Here is a 25,537-nt window from a genome sequence, read left to right on the forward strand (position 1 = left end):
CATCATGTGTCTCCTTCTCCACCAAAGATGGTTATTCCTCTTCTCCCTCTGTCTCTTTCTCCTCCATTCCAATTATATTTTCCTCACCATTTCACTGTTTTCAACAAATGGTCATTTCCTCATACTGATTTTTTCTGTTTCATGCATAGACAAAAACCTTTGCCCACCACCTCCCATTCAGATATGGTGAATTACCATCTCTGTGAGTCTTTCCCTTACACCCTGGAGGGCAGATTTACGAATATTTGGTGCAACACTGCGCAGCAAGACAACGTGCCGCGAAGCACTGTGTCAAACGGAGAGGGCAGGAATGGGCCATATCTAGTAAGATACGGGGCGTTGGTGCTCTCTCTCTCACTGGCAGACGGCAGACCAGGGTGGGAGAGGAAAACAGAGGGGGAAATGTGTTTATGAACACCCACGCTCCACCCATGGAACGCCTCTCTGGGGCAGAGTAACGCAAGGCAGCGCCGTCCACTGCTTGTGCTACTTCAGATTTACTTTGCTACAGAGAGAAACACAAGGTGGGTCTGTGTGGCATAGTAAATCTCACTTAAGGGCTTGTGTTGCCCACGTGTCCCCTTGTATGATGCAAGGCAATGCAAACTCTTTGAAGGATACTTTACTTTCGACTTCTGCCTTTCTATCATGTAGTCATTTTCTGTCTCTTTCTTCCACACAAACTGTCAATGTACTCCTTCTTGTCCCTATGTTCTTCATACAGTATTTTTTCTTCTCCGTCTGTTTCTCCTCTCCACATGGTGAATTTCCGTAACCTTTTCTGTACTTCTCTTGCTGCATCAACATGGTTCCTCTCTCTGTGTCTATTTTCCCTCCACACATCATGTATTTCCTTCTCTCCTTCTTTTTGAAGGGTCAGTGGAGTCCTCTCCCACACCTGGGAGCGTTCATGATTTTGCTCTGCACCTCATGAATTTCTATGTGTGATTTAGAGACTTCTTCTGAGACAATTTCAAATCTGCACTGTGTTGGTTTATTAATGTAAGTCTTTCTTAAATTATCCTTTGAGGCATTATGCATATATTCATTAGGGCATTTTCTGACAACTATCTGTGCAAAGATTGTGCAGCTTTGTAGTTTAACACACCCTTCCCTTCCAACCAAGACCTTCCTTCTGCCAATCTCTTGAACATCCTAATCCAGAATTCAGAAGCTGTCCATCTGGTGAATGTTGAGACAGCAACATGGACAAAGGACTCATGTCATCAAGGCATAGGGTGGGCGCATGGCAGGTCCACTGATGCTGCTGCAACAGACTCCAATGCCAAGGACGGGATGATGGATCATAGCCAACACCTGGAGGTGCATTGTGTTGAATGCTCCTGATCTGGTGTAATGTATGTAAAAGGGTTATAATTGTAATTATTTGTGTAGCTAGAACACAGCTGTATGGCAGATCCCTCTTAGTAATCTCAGTTGACCAGTTACAAATATAATAGATTAAAACAAAAGGAGGAAGGGAGAATCAGGGTTTCACTCAGTTTCCAAGAGCTACTAATTATCTGTCAGAAAGGGGAGAATGAGCCACAAAAGTCTGGATGCCAGAGTCTCAGATCTTTTTGTCTCGGAGAACCTCCACCACACATTCACAGACTGTGGCGTATTTATTGTCCTCTTAGTGTGGTTCGGTGGATAGCGTCCTCATTGGGTCTTGTCACTTGAGTATCCAGTTATACAAGTGACAACAAAACCTCCACCAGGAGGTAGACTGTCTGGATGTTGACTGTGGTGACTGGATTCAAATTATCTCCTATCCTTTAGTTGAATATTTATTGGAAATAAAGAGTAGGATAGGGATAAGTCTAAAAACAAAGTAGTGTTTAGTGGATGAGTCATGATCAACATGTTTCGGCCGGGAACAGCCCCTACAGGTCTATGGCCTTTGTCAGCACCAAAATAATATACATGGAGGCCTTAGGCTTCAGGGCTTCCCGGATAGTGTGTTATTAGTGAGTGGAAGCACTCACCAGTCTTCGTCAGTGAGCACACTTTGCTCGAGAGGGAGCGTGGTTATTGGTACAGTCTTTAGTCCTATAACTTAAATATGCATTTCCTTTGCATCGTGGTGTAGAGGAATGTAGTACAAGGGTTTAAGCTTGACTTTACACCGCCCTGCGCAGTGCTCCTGTATGCATCGCTCCACCTGAATGTTGATAGATGACCGGTTACAAATGTTGTTTGCTAGATCTCGTTCTCGCTAGTGGTTTTGGACATTGAATTATATGTGCACAGTAGGAAGAACAAGTGAGGTTTGTGCACAGGGATGTATTTCGTTACAACGCATGCTTTTTCCACGCATGCTTTTACAACACAGGTTTTACAACGCAAGTCGTTACAACGACTTGCGTTGGGTGCGCTGGACAGTGAATAGTTTAATTTACTATTCCAACTCTAGTCCCCGTGGATAGTAGGGAAGGTGTTGGATAGAAAATTAAACTATTCCTTATCCTACAGCGCCCTCCAGCGTAAGTCGTTGTAAAGACTTGCGTTGTAATTCCTGCGTTTTAAAGGTACTGCGTGGAAAAAGTTTTGTTGTAAAGTATGTTTCCCTGTGTGCAGCATACTGTTGACTTGAGAGGACTCTGGCACAGTGCACTCAGCTCCAGAGTCCACACAAGTTGACGTCTTCGCTCCAGAGGACGAGGGCGCTGAGCATGCGTCGCTCTAGAGTTCTGGCTGCAGGAGCTCTCAGCTCTAGCGGTCTTGGGCACAGGGGTTTGTGGCTTTGAAGCACTTGATTCAGCAGCTGTGAGCCACAGAGGGCTCGGCCATAGAACATTTGAGATCCAGATCAGTCAGGTGTAGTAAATCCTAGCCTCAGGGGACTCCGGTGCAGAGCATTTGAGCTCAAGAGTGCTCGGGTGCAACAACTCTTAGCAGTAGAGGACCCTGGTATAACGCGTATTTGCTCTAGACCACTCAGGTGTAGCAACCCTTACTTCTAGAGGGCTCGGACAGACTGTGTGGGATCCAGAGTGCTGGGTGCGCTGACTATGAGCTCCAGTGGACGCCATCGCTGAGTCGTTTTATCTACAGAGCACTCAGGGACAGAGCATGTGTGGCTCCAGAGTGCTGTGTTGATGAACTGTCAGTTATAGAGCACTCAGGGACAGAGCATGTGTGGCTTCAAAGCACGCAGGTGCAGCAATCTTAGCTGCAGAACACTCGCTCGCAAACCATTTGAGCTACAAAGTGCTCCAGTGTGGCAGTTCTTGGGGCTATATGTATCATGCAAATTCGCAATCGCAAAGGCCAAAATTCGCAGAATTTCGGCCTTTGCGTATGTGAATTTGCTAAATGGAATGTATGAAGCAAAAGTGGTGCAAAATAAGGCATCGCTAAATTTTGCGATTCCTTTAATGCAATGTATGTAGCACAAAAAAAATTGCAAAATGCCCTTAAGGAATCGCAAATTACTGCCAACTTCTGGTTGGTGGTAAGTTTCAAATTCCTTGAAAAATGCACATTTTTGCATTTTTCAAAGTGTCATGTGACACACATACATGCCCTTAGGGCATGTATGTGTGCCACATGTGTACCCATGCATATTTCAGGGGTGCAACAGGGTGTCTTTTGGACACCCCTGCACCCTTGAAATTATTCTCAATTTGCGATTAGCAAATTGCGAATCGCAAGTTGAGAATAACTTCCCATTCATTCCTATGGGCCTCCTGGCCCATAGAAATGATTGGGAAAGGATTCCTTAATTGCGATTCGCAATTTGCTAATCGCAATTAAGGAATTCTAAGGAATCGCAAAAAAATACGATTTTGTACATACATTTCCATTTGCGATTCTCAAATAGCGATTTCTTAAAAATCGCTATTTGAGAATCGCAAATGGGTATCTTGATGGCCCTTGGTTCCATAAAGTGCTTGTAGCTCCAGAGGAACGGGGTGCTACCTGGCTGCAGGGGGTTCCTGCAGTGCACGTCAAGCTCCATCAGTGCCAAGTGAAGCATTCTCCCAGTGACAGAAACATGGGCTACAGCGCTCCCCTAGCTGCAGAAACGACGGCCAGAGCGCGCGTGAAGCTCTAAGGAAGTCGGACTGAGTGAAATACCAACCTCAGGGATATGAGTCTTATGCACTGTCAGGGTCAGAATGCTTGGGGACTCTGCCTACGTAGCACCGGTGGCGTTAGATGCACTACTGTCCTATCTCCACGAGGGTCAGGTGCAGTGCGTCCCTAGTTCAGAAAACGTGTGCATTGCACATGCCTGGTTTCGGAGGACTTGTGCATTATGCCTAGTGTGGCATCGTTCTAGTTGTTTGAGCAGAATTACCGGATCCGGAAGTTTAGACTCCGGAACTGGATGTCGGCCATTTTGTGTGGCGCCGGCTAGCAGAGCGTATGCACGCAATCCCGGCGCTCCGGGAAATAAAGCCTTAACTAAATAACAGCCAGGCTCTGTGCTTCATTGGGTGCAAAACCGAAACTTTACAATGGCAACGAGGCGGGATGCGATCCAGCGGGGAAAAAAAAAACAAGAAGGAAAATACGGACTGCTCCACAACATTGCGGGGAAGATCCCAGAACCCACGAAGCACGGCACAGAGCCTCAGTAGGCATCCCGGAGCGCGGCAGAGGTGGCGGGCAGAGCGCTGGCCAATGAGTTACCTGTGTTGTAACCACCCCATCACACAGCACACACAACCCCAGCCAGCCTTCAACGACGAAGTAGCCGCCGTCCAGGAGGTGGCTAGGAATCACAAGCACAGGTGGAGCACCAATAACGCGCAGAGTGGTGACCACGTGGGCAACCACCGCAAAAGCAGCCAAGGAAGGTAGCATCCCCTGAGTGCAGCCGCCCTCTCCAGGCACGCTGGCGGATCTGCAGGTGAAGGGCGAGGCGGCAGGCAGAACTGACGGGGGTAGACCACGCACAAACAACGGCGTAGGAGGAGCGACCGGTGGGACAGACAGCAGGGAGAACGATGAAGAAGACAGCGAGACCAGACAGGCGCCCGGCAGCCCGCCCAACCACGCGGTTCCCGCCCAGGCGATCCCGAGTGGCGGCGGCAGGATGGCGACACCATCCACTTCCCTCACCCACATGGTCCCTTTCCTTCCGAAGAGAGGCGAACCCACGATGCCGTGGGAAGACTGGAAGAGATACTTCCTCAACTACTTGGAAGCCTTGGAGGATGAAAGTGAAACCGCCTACACGAGCCAAAGGAGGAGGAAGATACTATTACACAATTTAGGCCCGGAGGGGTTAAGAATTTACGACACCATTGTCAAAGGCACCAGGGACGCGACCAACACAGACGTGTTCCGGCATGCCATAGAAGACCTGGACGCACACTACAGACCGGTGGTATGTGTGGCCATTAACAGACATACCTTCTTCCACAGGAAAAAGGAGAGCGGTGAGATGGTAGATGAATATGTGGCGGCTCTGCAAAAACTGGCCATCACGTGTAAATGTGGAGCCCTGCACGACGGCCTAATACGTGATCAAATTATAATGCACACGACGAGCGCGCACGTGCAGGAAAAACTGTGGGTGAAAGGAGATGCTCCCTTGAACGAGGTGTGGGCCATGGTGAAGAAGGAGGAGATGTCCAAACGGTGTGCACAGGCAGCCAGGAAGGACGGAGGAGGAACACAAACTGTCTGCAGAGTCATGGTACACAACAAGGGAGACAAACCTAGACAACGAGAACCTACAAGGGATCCGGACAGAAGGAGAAACCAACAAACGGGAGGAGAAAACCCGAAGACAAGCAGAGGCGGAAGACCAAGCTGCTACAGGTGTGGAAGCATGTCACACCTGGGCAACGACAAGGTATGCCCAGCGTTCAGGGCGAAGTGTACGTTCTGCAACATATTCGGACATTATGAGAAAGTATGTCGTAGAAAATCCAAAAGACCCACCGTCAAATACATAGACCAAGGGAACCAGGAACAGGAAGAAATACAAGAAGAGGAAGGAGACCAGGAAGAACTCCTTTACATCGATGTCCAAGTCCTAGAAATGGGAGGCAAGGAATCGGATAAGCCAAGGCTAATCATGGACATGGGAGGGGTACCGATTGAAATGATCGCTGACTCAGGAGGCCCCATCACAATCATCCAGAAACGAGTGTGATCAGAGAAGTTCAGGAATAAAATGAAAGCTGAACTGCACCCCATGGATGTGAGGCCGATCACATACACCGGACAGAGAATACCCATGCTAGGGTATTGCCCGCTACTATTCGAATTCAAAGGAAGGCAAGCCAACTGCAAACTATACGTGGCTGAAAAGGGTCCATCGGTACTCAGCTGGAAAGATCAAGGCGCCCTAGGCATCATGTTGAACCCCGGAGGCAAAGAAAAAGTGTTACCCATGGACATGGAGGGTGAACAAGAAGAGGAGGCGTGGCAAAGAGAATATCCAAAGGTGTTCAGTGGGCAGATTGGAGAGCTGGTCAAGTTTAAGCACTTGATACGATTGAAAGAAGGAGCGAAACCAGTCATCCACAAGGTCAGAAACATTCCATTCCGATGCAGAGAGGCTGTGCAAGACGAACTGGACAGGTTGGAAAGGAGCGGAGTGATACAGGCCATAGAGAGTGCGGAATGGTTGTCGCCCCTAGTGGTGGCCCAGAAGCCCAATGGGAAGGTGAGGCTATGTGTAGACCTCAGAGAACTTAACAAAAACATCCTAATAGACAAGTTCCCGCTCCCACGCATCAACGAGATGCTGGCTAGGACAAAGGGAGCTAAGTGGTTCTCAACAGTCGACCTGTCGTCAGCTTACCATCAAGTAAAACTCCACCCATCCAGCAACCATCTCACATCCTTTATAACACCTTTCGGATGTTACAAATTCTTGAGAATGCCGTTTGGGCTGGCATCCGCGGCAGCGGTATTCCAAAAACTGATGCACAGGCTCTATCAGAAGATGGAGGGAATCCAATTCTTCCAAGATGATATCCTCGTAGTGGGAAAAACCAAGCAGGAACACAACGAGAAACTCTGCATAGTGCTACGCACATTACAAGAAAACGGACTCACGGCGGAATGGTCAAAGTGCAAGTTCGGGGTCCCTTCAGTCACCTATTTGGGTCATGAACTCAGCGAAAAAGGGATCGTGCCTAAGAGAGCCAACCTGGAGGCGATAAAGAACGCACCTGCCCCAGGGAAATAGGAGGATGTCAGGTCGTTTCTGGGCATGGCCGAGTTTTATAGCAAATTCATCCCTAACTTTGCCACCAAGACGCACTACCTACGCCAATTGCTGAGGGAAAGAAACGGGTTAAAGTGGACCGAAGAGGAGCAGGAGGAATTCGAGTTCTTGAAACGGGAAATGGGAGAAGCCATACCTCTGGAAGGTTTTGACCCAACGGCTGATTCCATTCTCACCACCGATGCCAGTGACCGTGGCCAGGGAGCGGTATTAACGCAAAGATCTGACAAAGGAGACATATCAACAATCAGCTTTGCATCCAGATCCTTAGCCCCAAATGAAGAGAAGTTTAGCGTCATCGAAAAAGAGATGCTGGCCGTGGTATGGGCGATGGAACGCTTTAGGCTAACCCTGGGCGGGCGGCTACGTTCCGTGCACGGAGTGTGCGTAGTGCCGGCTTCTACGCATTTTGCGTAGCAGGCGTAGAATCCGGCACTATGCACGCTCCGCAGACGGAGCGTAGCTGGCCGCCACCCGCCTCCCTCCCGCCCTCCCTAAATACTTTAAATTAAAAGTGTAAAAGAATTAAAAGGCACTTACCTTGCCCGCCGCTGCCCGCCGCGTCCCCGGGGCTCGCTATCTTCATGGCTTCCGTCTTGTGTATCTAATGCGCATGCGCGAGCGGCCGCGCATGCGCATTTCTCACGAGAAATGCGCATGCGCGGTCGCCCGCGCATGCGCATTAGATACACAAGACGGAAGCCATGAAGATAGCGAGCCCCGGGGACGCGGCGGGCAGCGGCGGGCAAGGTAAGTGCCTTTTAATTCTTTTACACTTTTAATTTAAAGTATTTAGGGAGGGCGGGAGGGAGGCCTGCGGTGCGTAGTGGGGCTACGCGGAGTGCGGAGGTGGGCGTAGTTTCTCGCCCACTTCACGTAGCTCCACGCAGCCCCACTACGCCCACTACGCCCAGGGTTACTTTAGGCAATACCTGTGGGGAGCCAAGTTCCTGGTCCGCACAGATCATAAACCCCTGATAAAAGTTTTAACGTCGAGTGGACATGCGCATGCCACCCCGAGAATAGCCAAAATGACACTAAGGCTATTGGATTTTGTGTATGAAGTGGAATATATACCAGGATCCCAGAACAAGGTAGCAGACTTCCTGAGCAGGGCAGCAGCCATGGAAGGAATGGAGGAACAGGAGACGCCTGGATGGGAAGGCTACGTAGTGGCGACCGTGCAGGATATGGAGCAGGTGATCAGTGCGCAAGAATGGGCGAAGGCCTACAGGCTGGACGAGGACTTGGAAGCAATCAAAGGATACGTCACTCATGGATGGCCCGAGAAGAGGCATCTAAAGGAGGAATTGAGGAGATACTGGGAGGTGAGAGATGAGCTGTCTTTGGGGGAAGATCCCCTATTCCTACTCAGAGGAGACAAGGTTGTTCCCCCCGAGGCCTAATTGAACACCTGATGGCGTTACTGCATGAGGGCCATCAGGGGATCACGAAGACCAAGGCCCTGGCCCGACAGGCCTACTGGTGGCCTGCGATTGACGCGCAAGTGGAGAGATACGTAAGACAATGTGAATCCTGTTCCAAAGCAGACAAATCCCAAGTGATGCTGAGACCACAGTTGGGAAAGTTCCCCACGCCAGGAGGACCCTGGGAAATGGTGTCCATTGACATAATAGGACCGATCCTGGACGTTGAAGGAAACCAGAAATATGCGATAGAGTTGATGGACAGGTACTCCAAATGGCCGGAGGTGGAAGTGAAGGACATAGTAGACTCGGATGCGGTAATCGCCTTCTTGAATGCAGTGTTCATAAAGGAAGGAATCCCAAAGATCATAACGTGCGACAATGGGCCCCAGTTCGTCTCGGCAAAATGGGAGGCATACATGTCCAGAAACGGGATCGAAGTAAAACACACACCCATATATCATCCAGCGGGGAATGGCCTGGTGGAACGTTTCAATCGGGTAATCATGGGAACCATCCAAGCTGCGATAAACGATGGACTCGATTGGGAGAAGGAACTGCCCAAGATGCTATGGGCCTACCGCATCACGCAGGGGCAGCACAGGCTACAGCCCCTTTAAGGTGTTAAGAGGAAGAGAGCCGTTCACCAAAGACAACATCACATGGAGGCAAATGGTGGTGCAAAGTAAATGGTCACCGGCAATAGTGAGGAGAAACCTGGAGAAGGCGCAAGAAACATACACAGAACAGTTCAACAAGAGTCGGAATGTGCAAGGAGTGGCTCTAGAGAAAGGGGACTGGGTGAGAGTGAAAGTAGCAACTTTGAAGAGGAAGGGAGAGAGTAAATTCACTCCGCCCCTACAGGTGATTGAGCCATTTGCTAGATCGGCATTACTCAGTGACGGCAAGGTCTGGTCGCAGGACAGAATGGCCAAATGCAGCAAAATACTGAAGTGGACTACAGGAGTGGACGAGGAAGTAGAAGGAGACGCCGGGGGAAGAGAAGTGGAATGTTGCATAAGGGGACAAGAGCAAGTGGATGGAAGGACACAGCAAGTGGAGGAGAAGGAAACCATGTACGGTGGGAGCAGTAGAGAGAGCGAGGAAGGTGACAGTGCGAATAGGAAGGGAGAAGGAGAAGAGAAAAATGTTGGAGAAGAGATGAAGTTGGAAGCCCGAGGGAGGACCACAATGAAGGACAGACAAGGAGATGAGAAAGTAATGGAAGCAGTAAAGACGAGAGCAGGAAGAATAGTGAGAACTCCCAAGAGGTTTGAGTACTATGATATGGACATTAAGTAAGAGATTGTTTTCTTTTATTTTATTGTTGATTGTGTAAAAGGGGGAGATATGTGGCATCGTTCTAGTTGTTTGAGCAGAATTACCGTATCCGGAAGTTTAGACTCCGGAACTGGAAGTCGGCCATTTTGTGTGGCGCCGGCTAGCAGAGATTATGCACGCAATCCCGGCGCTCCGGGAATTAAAGCCTTAACTAAATAACGGCCAGGCTCTGTGCTTCATTGGGTGCAAAACCGAAACTTTACACCTAGCTCAGTTTAAGTTGTGCACAGTATTCTACTATCCCCACAGACTCAGCCGCAGCCTGGTCCTAGCTCCAGAGGACTTGCTGCAGGGAGCAAAGAACCCCCGGAAACCGAACCCAGGGAAGAAACCCATGAGTCTGTCCGTCCGTCCATTCATCCATCCATCCCTTTCCCTCCCTATGAAGTCCTCCCCTCCTTCCCTCCACTCTTTCCTTCCTTCCTTCTTTCCTTGCTTCCCCTTTCTATCTTTGCTCCTCCGTCCTCCCTCTTTTGTTTTTCTTTTCCTCCCTTCCTTCCTTGCTTCCCCTTCCTATCTTTTCTCCTCTTTCCTTCCTTCCCTCCCTCCCTTCCTTCCGTGCTTCCCCTTCCTATCTTTTCTCCTCTCTCTTTACTTCCTTCCTTTCCTCCCTTCCTTCCTTCCTTCCCTCCCTCCCTTCCTTGCTTCCCTCCCTTCCTTGTTTCCCCTTCCTATCTTTGCTCCTCTGTCCTCCCTCTTTCCTTTCCTTCCTTTCTTCTCCTTCCTTCCTTCTTTCCTTCCTTTCTTCCTCCCTCCCTCATTCCCTCCCTCGCTTCCTCTCTCCCTTTCTCTTCCTCGCTTCCCCTTCCTATCTTTGCTCCTCTGTCCTCTCTCTTTCCTTCCTCTCCTTCTGTTTATGTCCTCCGAGCTCAGGGGCAGTGCGTGTTTTCTCAGCTGACGGAAGTTAGGAAGGGGGGGGCAGCAGCTGGGCCCGGGGGGCACGGGGAGGTTGCGCGGTCTTGGAATAGTCCGTCACAGTGAAAAGGGCACCGGGCTGGCACCCGCCCTGCCTCTCAGGGTGTCTATTCTGACTGCGCGGGGGCAGACAGGGCATCGTGACCAGGACCAAATGAAATGGGCCAGCTGCACCCCCCACACCGCACCCCCACTCTTCACAGCCGCTGCCCTTCAGAGAGGTTCACGGCCCCCTGTCAGTCGCTGGAGGCTGTTTGGGTATTTAACTCATACTCTTGAAGTGACACCTCCCGCCAGTGTTAACATCTGTAAAAGCTCACACAACAATTAATAGTGTAGGCTCTCCTGTTTTCAGTTTCTATTTTCGGTCAATTCTGGTGGGTTTTTTCAGTGTTTTCAAGTGATTTCAATACCAAAAGGAGTTGTTATCAGTGGTTACACATTTTCATGCCACTAAAAACAACAGTAAAAGTGTTTTTCCGGTGTTTATGGAACGTTTTGCTTTTATTATTGCTTGCTTTCTGCACTGATAGAACATGGTATACAGAAAGTGTACGTACAGTGTACTTGAGGACCAAATAGATTTTTGCAAATTAATCTTATTGTAATATACCATACAATACTCCCTCAGTGAGTCTTTGGTCATGTGAGCTGACTATTTTCTTCCCATGTAAACTTCTGTGAAAAGACCCTCTCAAATTTGTACTTGAGACAGGCAACGCCAAAACAGACAGTACACAATTAGTTAACTCTGGCCACTGACATAGCTGTCCATGTCAATACTGGTGCACTTGAAGATTGAGATTTCCAGGGCAGGTTCTGTAACAAATGCGTGAACTGGGCGCTTATGCCCTCAGAGTTATTGAAGCAGTCACAAATGAAGCAGCACTTTTGAAACTACTGAAGAAATTCCTCTTTACTGAAGGGATCTACAACATGTGCAGAGTACCACAGTGAGATTTCTTTGATTCAAATGCCATGGTTGCTGAAGGAGAAGTGGAGGCAATAAAAAACCACAACCTACGTGGAGCACAGCTGAGGACAAAATTGTCTCGAAGAAATTACACAAACACTTATCTGCTCAAATACACTCTATTATTGGAACTAAATCAGTGGTGTATTTCATCAATGAAAATAATGGGTTTATACAGTTGATTTAAACAAACACAAAATACATTTTCGAAAAGTAGTGCAGAGTGTCATCTCTTGAACACTAGAACGCAAATGTAGATTTCAATTTCATACATATATACAGTGCATTAACATAAACAACATTCGGGCTGCAAACGTGGATGAAATAAGTACCGAGAGGGGAGCCGACCGGGTGAAAATATTCCAGGTCGTGAAGAAAAACCCTATGTGTGTATGTAACTTCCCAAGGTTAGGATAAGCCTTAGGGTGCGTAGACCGCCTGGAAGTTTTTCTTTCTTCTCCTAAATTTTCTTTGATCCTGGTGAAAGCAAATGAGCAGAAACATGTCGACCTTTTTTTTAGAAAAGCACTAAGGACATAGATGACTCAAATTGAAGGCCACCTTATGCCTGCATCACTGTTTATAACAATGACAATTTGACTCCTTATTAAATTGATTGTGGAGGACAGCTTGCCATTTTTAAATTTCAGTTTTGACACTTTTTTTACTTGGGATATAATTGGAATCTGCTCCACTGTAATACAGTAGTAGTAGCAGTCCAGGGAGACATTCTGTCTCCTTGGTAAAACCCCATGATGAAGCATGTCATCAACCATGTTGATGAGTGAGGGTTTTATTTCCAAAATATTGAATTATTCCATATAACTAGTCTCCTGTGTCTCTGTTAAGTATATAATATTTTTTCTGCACTTAATATGAGACCATTAGTTCTCATGATTGTGTGCATACTCTAATATTGGAATTGACGATTCCTCTATATTATTTCAGTCACTCCTTTGTTGTTATTTAAATTGTTTCTTGTGGGGGACAGGAGTGTCCTTTTTCCCTATCGCTCTTGTTGTTTTTGATATATTAACATAAACAATCCCAATGTATTTCGGGTTCAGTCGGAACCCTTCTTCAGGGGATACATTTCATAAAAAATAACTTTGTGGAATCTGGTATCTCCTCCCCAGGAATCTACAACACAATAATTATAAGCGTGTCACACATGTTGTCTTATCCATTCAAATGTGTACATCAAGACAATACAAGTTGGTTAGTAGGATTTGCACTCAAAAGAAAAGAGAAAGTGAATAGGCAGTTAAGTGTATAAACATGCTGACCTGCGTACTGCGTGAAAATGCACGTTAAAGTGAATCACATGCATTTCACTAAAAACCTAGTTACAACAAACCAATGATACACCCAGTTCCAAACGCTCCCGGATGCCAAAACGCCTCAGTGCTCTGTCCAAATAAACTAAGTGACTCACCGGTGTTCAATGACATATCGGAAATAAACTCTTACCCTCCGCAATAAAGACGTACTCAGCGTATCGCTAGAAGACAAATGCCAAAAATCATTGTAATTGACTCCGGAGTAAAAAGCGGCAGTAGCTGACCTTACCCGACACTGCGAACAACTGGTCATAAATCTAGTGCTCCCGTCTCGCGGATATATTCTCTGTCTGCTGAAAAACGTGAAGAAAATCAATGAAAAATCTTCTTGCACAGACAGTTATTAAACTGTTTTTGTGGGTGCGCAACACCGTAGTTCTCACCGTGTTTAAGACTCGGTAAAGCACAGCCTTTCACTCCTCGTTCGAAACGGACGCCTGTAGCCGTAGTACGTACACGGTACCCGGCATGCTCAGCGCGTTTAAAGAGACAGCGTATTTATTAGCATGGCCGATAGAGTTCACGTCCCAACGCTGATGTTAGCGTACAACAAACTTTATTGTGCACATCTAAGTGACACTGAGTCTAGAAATAACGTATAGACTCCAAAATACGTCCTCGTAATCCTCGTCAACACTGTCATAGGATGGACAGCAGTAGGCGAATAGTATGCAAGGTTATATAAAAGAGTCTCCATTCACTTGATGAAAATAAGTGAAATTCAAAAGCCACCTAATCATCAGAATAGGGGACGCGAGACAAAACACACTAAAGCAAAAAATACTTTAACCCCTTGCATGCTGCTGCGATTCTGCGCCTGTGCGGCAGTTTTATTGAGTGGGCGGGTTCATGACGGCGCCCAGCCGTCATCAGCACACGAGCACCATAGTGCATGACGGCTGGAGACCGTCATCAGCACCGAAGGGGTTAAGAAAATTTATATATTTAAAAATGACAAAGAGAAATAGGGGAAAAAAGAAAGACATTAGGGGCCATATGTAGCTAAATATAATTTACCGATTTTAAAATACCGAATTTTACCAATTCCATATTTTGGAATCGGTAAATTGTATGTAGGTATTCATTCGGTAATTTTGACAGAATCGGTAAAATTCAGTAAATATCGATTCGGTATTTTTTCAATTCGGTATTCCGCATTCATTCCTATGGGCCTAGAGGCCTATAGGAATGAATGGGAATTACCGAATCGATAAATACCGAATCGGTAAGAGGGGGAAGACTTACAAGGGTGGCAGGGTGTCACATTGACACCCACCCCTGAATAGTGCATGAGTGCACATGTGGCACACATACATGCCCTAAGGGCATGCATGTCTGCCAAATGGTACTGTTAAAAAAAAGCACAAAATTCCTTTTTTAACGGTTTTCGTTATTTACCACCAACTTGTAGTTGGTGGTAAATAACAAATCCTTAAAAGTGAAAAGCACCCACTTGAGTGCTTCCTACATTAAGGATTCGGTAATTTACCGAATCAGTATTTAAGAATTCGGTAAATTACAGAATCCTTAAATTAGGCCCCTACATCTCAAATGCCTAATACTGGTCGGTAATGGCCGAACTTTGATAATTTCGGCCGTTACCGACCGGTATTGGGCTACCTACATCGGGCCCTAGATGGTGTAAAAGGATGTGCAATATATTGGTTCGATACATTGTAATATGTCCTAAATACTATAATCATCCAAGTGAATAAAAAGAAAAGAATGAGTGCAAATCCTTTACACAGTCTATAAGTTTAAATAAGACAAGTATATGATTATAAAAAACACAGTAGTTCGTAGTGATCATTGAGCCCCCCAGGGATCACTGTGCCTAATACTTTTATCCAGTGTGTCTCCCTGCAGCTAGCGCAGTGTTAACATCTGTTCCTGAACTCAATGTCACTTGTTCAAGGATGGTAAACCATCGATTATAAATGAGACGAGGTATACCCTTGGGCTGAGGCTTTGTCATGCCTCAAGCCCCCTCCCAGTGCGCTGTCCCTTTAACTGTGCACTATTTAGGATTCCTTGACCCATGGAGCGACGCTTCACGTTCTTGCGTCTAGCTCCGTCGGGTCCGTTTTGCTGCCTGACTTCCTGTGCCTGACTTCCGTTTCTACGTCCTGGCGTTCTTCCTGCCCGAGAGAGTCCTTGGCTCCGTTGGTTCTTTTCCGAGCCTCCGCAGTCTTTCTCTCTTGTTTACCAAGCGCCTTGCCACTGCGCTTGTGCATTTTGACACGTTCCGTGTCGTTTTCCGTTTTTTCATTGCCTCCCCAGTGTTTTGGTATCCCGCCCGGCGGCCGGGTTTATCTCCGCCATCCGGTGGGATTCCTCTTCCTTCTGTTGGCCTCATTTCTGCTCCGCTTGTCAGCCGGGCTTGTTCTCCGCTGACGGGCCGGGCAAACCTTCCCCCTTTATTTTCTCCTATACCGGGGTGCTCCGCTGTCAGCCGGGTTCTGCTCCGCTGACGGCCGGGTTGTTCCTGGTGCTCTAATATTAGTCAGTTAGGGTCTTTTCTTTACCTTTGTTTTTCCCTGCCCGTCCTTTCTCACATCAATTCCTTGGGGTCATTCAGCTCTTACGATAGATCACTTATTTGGACTTGGTATCTTGCGTGGACCAGTGAGGATTGGGCTACAGCTACACGTTCCAGAATCACGGTAACAGCGCATTATTGCGCTGCACATTGTATTGATATAAGGAAGATTGTATTGTAGTGTTTGATTTTCTGTTTTGTTTATTGTAGATGTTGTTCCCACTATCAAGGATATTGGCAACCGAGTTATTGTATTCAATCCAACATTTGGGGTGTGCTTCGTGGCAGTTAAGACAGAAACCAGAGTGAGCAGTATATTTTTAATCGCTCATAACACTAGAATACATAGAGTCATTAGACTTATGAGTGTTTTGCCTTCTTCACTGCAGCTCCAGATATATCCATTACCAGAAGTTCTTCCATATCCATTCAGGGACTTTAACATACATCCAGCTAGGTATGAAAGGTTATGTTGTATAATTGCGAATGTGATTGTCCTATTCAGACCCAAGAATATTACTCTTTTGCATTACAGTCTCTCTTGTTGCCAAGCCCACAAGAAGGTTGAGACGACCAGTCTGAAGACCCTCAACACCCAATTGTTACCCCCAACCTTTCCTTGTTTTGTCTCCCTGTTTTCCCCTGTTCCGCCTCTTGTGCTCTAGTGTTTGATAGAGTCGGAAGGCTGCAGGGGAAGGCTGTGGACTATACTTCGGATTCCTGACGCTCCTGCAGAATCATCGTGTATCCTTTACAGGCTTATGCACAAAAGAGGTTCTTTAAAAAACCGGGAGCAACCTTCTCTGATGAGAGTATAGTGACCGACCAGGATTTGCCAATACAACGCCTTAAGGCCACAGAAGCACAAAACAGATCAGTGCACCACCAAATGAAACGGCAACCTCGTCAGGCATGTAGCCGTCTTCGTCAGCTTCGAAATCACCACCGGACAAGACTCAAACACCTGCAGAACCCGCACCCGGAGGGAAAAAAGAGCCAGAAACAGGCAGACCCCAGAGGAACCTCAAAAAATAGAATCTCTTGTAATGAATATCTCTAATAGAGTCCTGAGCAATGATGAACTGAGAATCTTGAATAAAGGGATTTTGTTTGTTCCCACGTACATTTCGAATGAATTGATGAAAACACTGGCAAATTTCTAGTGAACTCTACACCTAAGGTCCCACATATTTATATGCTCCCGAAACTGCATAAGGACAGACGGAATCCACAGTTTCGACCGATAGTTGTGGGATGCAACTCAATACATGAACCGCTTGGTTACTATTTAGATCACCACCTGCAACCATTGGTACAGGCTTGGGAGACTTACATTAAGGATACCACTGACTGCTTATTGAAATTGGAAAAAGTCTGTCATGTATTTGATGAGGTGGTGCTTTTGTGCACCATTGACGTGGTCCCCTTGTATACATCGATAGCCCACAATGAAGGCCTGGAGGCAGTTGAATGGAGGCTGCTTGCCTCCTCCTTAACAACCGACAAGAGTATTTTTCTACTGGAATTGTTGCACTTTGCACTATACCATAGTTATTTCATTCGGCAGAAGAAATTTTATTTACAGAAGACCGGTACATCAATGGTCTTTCCTAGGGCCCCATCATATGCCAACATATTCATGGCCTACTTTGAATACAATCATATTTTGACAAATTCGAAATGGATTGATAATGCAGCAGTCTTCTTCTGTTATATTGATGACATACTTGTCATCTGGAAAGGATCCAGGACACTACTGGAGGAATGTATTGTTGAATTAAATGGTCACAATCCTAGAATTCAATTTACATATGACATCCAACAAGAGAGAATTAATTTTCTGGATATAGAAATCAGTAAAATAGATTCAGGTCTTGTGACGTCAGTGTATAGGAAACCTACGGATGTTAACAATGTGCTTCATTTTTCAAGCGCCCACCTTTAGTCTCTCAATCAACATCTACCAGTTTCCCAACTAACAAGGATTAAAAGAATTACATCAGATGCGGCAGTTTGCACCAACCTGATGCATGATCAACTGATTAAATATAAAGGAAGAAGTTATCCGGATCAGACATTGATAAAGGCTGAACAGAAAGTTGCCTTAAGAACAAGAGAAGACCTGTTAAAGCCAGGTGAGAAACAACAAAAGAATCGTGAAGTCTTCGTTTTAAAATATTCGACACAGGCATCTCAGATCAAAGCTATTATAAGAAAACGCTGGGAACTCATAGAGCATGAACCGGACTTTGTCAATCTTTTCGGAGGCCCTCCGGTATTTGCGCACAACAGACCCAAAAATTTACAAGAATTGTTGAAACCCACTGACAATGTTCAGAAATAGGTCACAAAGGGAATGAGGGAATGCCCCAACTGTGGACAGTGTCGAAATGTAATTTTAGGAGATGTATTTACGCATCCACATACAGGTAAAAAGATGAAACTGCATCACACATCAGACTGTAATACAGAGAGGGTAATATAAGCCATCAAGTGCCCATGCGGACTAGTCTATGTTGGTAGGACGAGTCGCAAAAGTAAAACGCGCATGATAGAACACAAGAGCAGAATCCGTAATAAATATACATCTCTTCACTGGTTGCCCACTGGTTACAGGCTTCACACTCTATTCCACAATTGAGGTTTACTATCCTCGAACAAGTGACATTGAGTTCTGGAACAGATGTTAACACTGCACTAGCACGCAGGGAGACACACTGGATAAAAGTATTAGGCACAGTGATCCCTGGGGGGCCCAATGATCACTACGAACTACTGTGTTTTTTATAATCATATACTTGTCTTATTTCAACTTATAGACCGTGTAAAGGATTTGCACTCATTCTTTTCTTTTATTCACTCGGATGATTATAGTATTTAGGAAATATTACAATGTATTGAATCAATATATTGCACATCGTTGTACCCCATCTAATGTCTTTCTTTTTTCCCCTATTTCTCTTTCTCATTTTAAAATATGTAACATTTTTTTAAAGAATATTTTGCTTTAGTGTGTTTTGTCTCGAGTCCTCTATTCTGATGATTAGGTGGCTTTTGAATTTCACTTATTTTCATCAAGTGAATGGAGACTCTTTTATATAACCTTGCATACAATTCGCCTACTGCTGTCCACCCTATGACAGTGTGGACGAGGATTACGAGGACATATTTTGGAGTCTATACGTTATTTCCAGACTCAGTGTCACGTAGATGTGCACAATAAAGTTTGTTGTACGCTAACATCAGCGTTGGGACGTGAACTCTATCGGCCATGCTAATAAATACGCTGTCTCTTTAAACGCGCTGAGCATGCCGGGTACCGTGTACGTACTACGGCTACAGGCGTCCGTTTCGAACGAGGAGTGAAAGGCTGTGCTTTACCGAGTCTTAAACACGGCGAGAACTACGGTGTTGCGCGCCCACAAAAACAGTTTAATAACTGTCTGTGCAAGAAGATTTTTCGTTGATTTTCTTCACGTTTTTCAGCAGACAGAGCATATCCGTGAGACGGGAGCACTAGATTTATGACCAGTTGTCCGCAGTGTCAGGTAAGATCAGCTACAGACGCTTTTTACTCTGTAATCTATTGCATTGCTCTGGGATTCACCGGAGTCAATTACAACGATTTTTGGCATTTGTCTTCTAGCGATACGCTGAGTACGTCTTTATTGCGGAGGGTAAGAGTTTATCTTCGATATGTCATTGAACACCGGGGAGTCACTTAGTTTATTTAGACATAGCACTGAGGCTTTTTAGCACCCGGGAGCATTTGGAACTGGGTGTATCGTTGGTTTCTTGTTACTAGGTTTTTAGTGAAATGCATGTGATTCACTTTAACGTGCATTTTCACGCAGTACGCAGGTCAGCATGTTTACACACTCAACTGCCTATTCACTTTCTCTTTTCTTTTGAGTGCAAATCCTACTAACCAGCTTTTATTGTCTTGATGTACACATTTGAATGGATAAGACAACATGTGTGACACGCTTATAATTATTATGTTGTAGATTCCTGATGAGGACATACCAGATTCCACAAAGTTATTCTTTATGAAATGTATCCCCTGAAGAAGGGTTCCAACTGAACCCGAAATACATTGGGATTGTTTATATTAATGCACTGTATATATGTATGAAATTGAAATCTACATTTGCGTTCTAGTGTTCAGGAGATGACACTCTGCACTACTTACGAAAATGTATTTTGTGTTTGTTTAAATCAGCTAAGAGACACATAATACACAATACCCTCCCCGAGCACAACAATTGCTAAATTATATTTCAATGTCCGTAAGATCGCTCTTCTTCTTTACAAATCAAATTTTCTTCAATCGGTACAGTGTCCTTGTCCGTATATCAACACATTTATTGAAGAGTATTCATCCAATATAAACCACATCAATTCCAGCCAACACATGTTTCGTCATGCTATATTAAGCATCTTTGACTTCTTCAGGGCTGCAAACCCAAGTAAACAATATGTGAACTTCGACACTCTTCTCCACTCTATGCCTCTCTATAACACTCTACACCACTCCATGCCTCTCTACGACACTCTACTGCGCTCTATGCCTCCCAACAACTCTCTACTCCACGCCTCTCTACAATACTCTACTCCACTCTATGCCTCTCTACAACACTCTTCTCCACTCTATGCCTCTCTACAACACTCTACACCATGCTATGCCTCTCTACAACAATCTTCTCCACTCTATGCCTCTCTACAACACTATTCCACTCAATGCCTCTCGACGACCCTATACTCCACTCTATGCCTCTCTACAACACTCTACACCACGCTATGCCTCCCAACAACTCTCTACTCCACGCCTCTCTACAACACTCTACTCCACTCTATGCCTTTCTACAACACTCTACACCACGCTATGCCTCCCAACAACTCTCTACTCCACGCCTCTCTACAACACTCTTCTCCACTCTATGCCTCTCAACAACACTCTTCTCCACTCTATGCCTCTCTACAACACTCTACACCATGCTATGCCTCTCTACAACACTCTTCTCCACTCTATGCCTCTCTACAACACTATTTCACTCAATGCCTCTCGACGACCCTATACTCCACTCTATGCCTCTCTACAACACTCTACACCACGCTATGCCTCCCAACAACTCTCTACTCCACGCCTCTCTACAACACTCTACTCCACTCTATGCCTCTCTACAACACTCTACACCATGCTATGCTTCCCAACAACTCTCTACTCCACGCCTCTCTACAACACTCTACTCCACTCTATGCCTCTCTACAACACTCTACACCATGCTATGCTTCTCTACAACACTCCTCTCCACTCTATGCCTCCCTACAACACTATTCCACTCTATGCCTCTCGACGACCCTATACTCCACTCTATGCCTCTCTCCAACACTCTAAACCACGCTATGCCTCTCTATAACACTCTTCCACTCTATGCCTCTCTACAACACTATTCCACTCAATGCCTCTCGACGACCCTATACTCCACTCTATGCCTCTCTACAACACTCTACACCACTCTATGCCTCTCTACAACACTCTACTCCACTCTATGCCTCTCTACAACACTCTACACCACGCTATGCCTCCCAACAACTCTCTACTCCACGCCTCTCTACAACACTCTTCTCCACTCTATGCCTCTCTACAACACTCTACACCATGCTATGCCTCTCTACAACACTCTTCTCCACTCTATGCCTCTCTACAACACTATTCCACTCAATGCCTCTCGACGACCCTATACTCCACTCTATGCCTCTCTCCAACACTCTACACCACGCTATGCCTCTCTATAACACTCTTCCACTCTATGCCTCTCTACAACACTATTCCACTCAATGCCTCTCGACGACCCTATACTCCACTCTATGCCTCTCTCCAACACTCTACACCACTCTATGCCTCTCTACAACACTCTACTCCACTCTATGCCTCTCTACAACACTCTACACCACGCTATGCCTCCCAACAACTCTCTACTCCACGCCTCTCTACAACACTCTACTCCACTCTATGCCTCTCTACAACACTCTACACCACGCTATGCCTCCCAACAACTCTCTACTCCACGCCTCTCTACAACACTCTTCTCCACTCTATGCCTCTCTACAACACTCTTCTCCACTCTATGCCTCTCTACAACACTCTACACCATGCTATGCCTCTCTACAACACTCTTCTCCACTCTATGCCTCTCTACAACACTATTTCACTCAATGCCTCTCGACGACCCTATACTCCACTCTATGCCTCTCTACAACACTCTACACCACGCTATGCCTCCCAACTACTCTCTACTCCACGCCTCTCTACAACACTCTACTCCACTCTATGCCTCTCTACAACACTCTACACCATGCTATGCTTCCCAACAACTCTCTACTCCACGCCTCTCTACAACACTCTACTCCACTCTATGCCTCTCTACCACACTCTACACCACGCTATGCTTCCCAACAACTCTCTACTCCACGCCTCTCTACAACACTCTACTCCACTCTATGCCTCTCTACAACACTCTACACCATGCTATGCTTCTCTACAACACTCTTCTCCACTCTATGCCTCCCTACAACACTATTCCACTCAATGCCTCTCGACGACCCTATACTCCACTCTATGCCTCTCTACAACACTCTACACCACGCTATGCCTCCCAACAACTCTCTACTCCACGCCTCTCTACAACACTCTTCTCCACTCTATGCCTCTCTACAACACTCTACTCCACTCTATGCCTCTCTACAACACTCTACACCACGCTATGTTTCCCAACAACTCTCTACTCCACGCCTCTCTACAACACTCTTCTCCACTCTATGCCTCTCTACAACACTCTACACCACGCTATGCCTCTCTACAACACTCTTCTCCACTCTATGCCTCTCTACAACACTCTACACCATGCTATGCTTCTCTACAACACTCTTCTCCACTCTATGCCTCCCTACAACACTATTCCACTCAATGCCTCTCGACGACCCTATACTCCACTCTATGCCTCTCTACAACACTCTACTCCACTCTATGCCTTTCTACAACACTCTACACCACGCTATGCCTCCCAACAACTCTCTACTCCACGCCTCTCTACAACACTCTTCTCCACTCTATGCCTCTCAACAACACTCTTCTCCACTCTATGCCTCTCTACAACACTCTACACCATGCTATGCCTCTCTACAACACTCTTCTCCACTCTATGCCTCTCTACAACACTATTTCACTCAATGCCTCTCGACGACCCTATACTCCACTCTATGCCTCTCTACAACACTCTACACCACGCTATGCCTCCCAACAACTCTCTACTCCACGCCTCTCTACAACACTCTACTCCACTCTATGCCTCTCTACAACACTCTACACCATGCTATGCTTCCCAACAACTCTCTACTCCACGCCTCTCTACAACACTCTACTCCACTCTATGCCTCTCTACAACACTCTACACCATGCTATGCTTCTCTACAACACTCCTCTCCACTCTATGCCTCCCTACAACACTATTCCACTCTATGCCTCTCGACGACCCTATACTCCACTCTATGCCTCTCTCCAACACTCTAAACCACGCTATGCCTCTCTATAACACTCTTCCACTCTATGCCTCTCTACAACACTATTCCACTCAATGCCTCTCGACGACCCTATACTCCACTCTATGCCTCTCTACAACACTCTACACCACTCTATGCCTCTCTACAACACTCTACTCCACTCTATGCCTCTCTACAACACTCTACACCACGCTATGCCTCCCAACAACTCTCTACTCCACGCCTCTCTACAACACTCTTCTCCACTCTATGCCTCTCTACAACACTCTACACCATGCTATGCCTCTCTACAACACTCTTCTCCACTCTATGCCTCTCTACAACACTATTCCACTCAATGCCTCTCGACGACCCTATACTCCACTCTATGCCTCTCTCCAACACTCTACACCACGCTATGCCTCTCTATAACACTCTTCCACTCTATGCCTCTCTACAACACTATTCCACTCAATGCCTCTCGACGACCCTATACTCCACTCTATGCCTCTCTCCAACACTCTACACCACTCTATGCCTCTCTACAACACTCTACTCCACTCTATGCCTCTCTACAACACTCTACACCACGCTATGCCTCCCAACAACTCTCTACTCCACGCCTCTCTACAACACTCTACTCCACTCTATGCCTCTCTACAACACTCTACACCACGCTATGCCTCCCAACAACTCTCTACTCCACGCCTCTCTACAACACTCTTCTCCACTCTATGCCTCTCTACAACACTCTTCTCCACTCTATGCCTCTCTACAACACTCTACACCATGCTATGCCTCTCTACAACACTCTTCTCCACTCTATGCCTCTCTACAACACTATTTCACTCAATGCCTCTCGACGACCCTATACTCCACTCTATGCCTCTCTACAACACTCTACACCACGCTATGCCTCCCAACTACTCTCTACTCCACGCCTCTCTACAACACTCTACTCCACTCTATGCCTCTCTACAACACTCTACACCATGCTATGCTTCCCAACAACTCTCTACTCCACGCCTCTCTACAACACTCTACTCCACTCTATGCCTCTCTACCACACTCTACACCACGCTATGCTTCCCAACAACTCTCTACTCCACGCCTCTCTACAACACTCTACTCCACTCTATGCCTCTCTACAACACTCTACACCATGCTATGCTTCTCTACAACACTCTTCTCCACTCTATGCCTCCCTACAACACTATTCCACTCAATGCCTCTCGACGACCCTATACTCCACTCTATGCCTCTCTACAACACTCTACACCACGCTATGCCTCCCAACAACTCTCTACTCCACGCCTCTCTACAACACTCTTCTCCACTCTATGCCTCTCTACAACACTCTACTCCACTCTATGCCTCTCTACAACACTCTACACCACGCTATGTTTCCCAACAACTCTCTACTCCACGCCTCTCTACAACACTCTTCTCCACTCTATGCCTCTCTACAACACTCTACACCACGCTATGCCTCTCTACAACACTCTTCTCCACTCTATGCCTCTCTACAACACTCTACACCACTCTATGCCTCTCTACAACACTCTACACCACGCTATGCCTCCCAACAACTCTCTACTCCACGCCTCTCTACAACACTCTACTCCACTCTATGCCTCTCTACAACACTCTACACCATGCTATGCTTCCCAACAACTCTCTACTCCACGCCTCTCTACAACACTCTACTCCACTCTATGCCTCTCTACAACACTCTACACCATGCTATGCTTCTCTACAACACTCTTCTACACTCTATGCCTCCCTACAACACTATTCCACTCAATGCCTCTTGATGACCCTATACTCCACTCTATGCCTCTCTACAACACTCTACACCACGCTATGCCTCCCAACAACTCTCTACTCCACGCCTCTCTACAACACTCTTCTCCACTCTATGCCTCTCTACAACACTCTTCTCCACTCTATGCCTCTCTACAACACTCTACACCATGCTATGCCTCTCTACAACACTCTTCTCCACTCTATGCCTCCCTACAACACTATTTCACTCAATGCCTCTCGACGACCCTATACTCCACTCTATGCCTCTCCACAACACTCTACACCACGCTATGCCTCCCAACAACTCTCTACTCCACGCCTCTCTACAACACTCTACTCCACTCTATGCCTCTCTACCACACTCTACACCACGCTATGCTTCCCAACAACTCTCTACTCCACGCCTCTCTACAACACTCTTCTCCACTCTATGCCTCTCTACAACACTCTACACCA

The 25,537-nt window shown here is 46.5% G+C and overlaps 1 protein-coding gene across 1 annotated transcript in view; it reads left to right on the top strand.

Moving 5' to 3' along the window:
* LOC144817673 (uncharacterized) overlaps window positions 1–25,537 on the top strand; it is a 499,177-nt gene that overhangs the window by 178,735 nt on the left and 294,905 nt on the right. The gene's annotated exons all lie outside the window — the stretch shown is intronic.

Source organism: Lissotriton helveticus, chromosome 2_1 (genome assembly GCF_964261635.1).
Source record: "Lissotriton helveticus chromosome 2_1, aLisHel1.1, whole genome shotgun sequence".
In the NCBI taxonomy this organism is placed as follows: domain Eukaryota; kingdom Metazoa; phylum Chordata; class Amphibia; order Caudata; family Salamandridae; genus Lissotriton; species Lissotriton helveticus.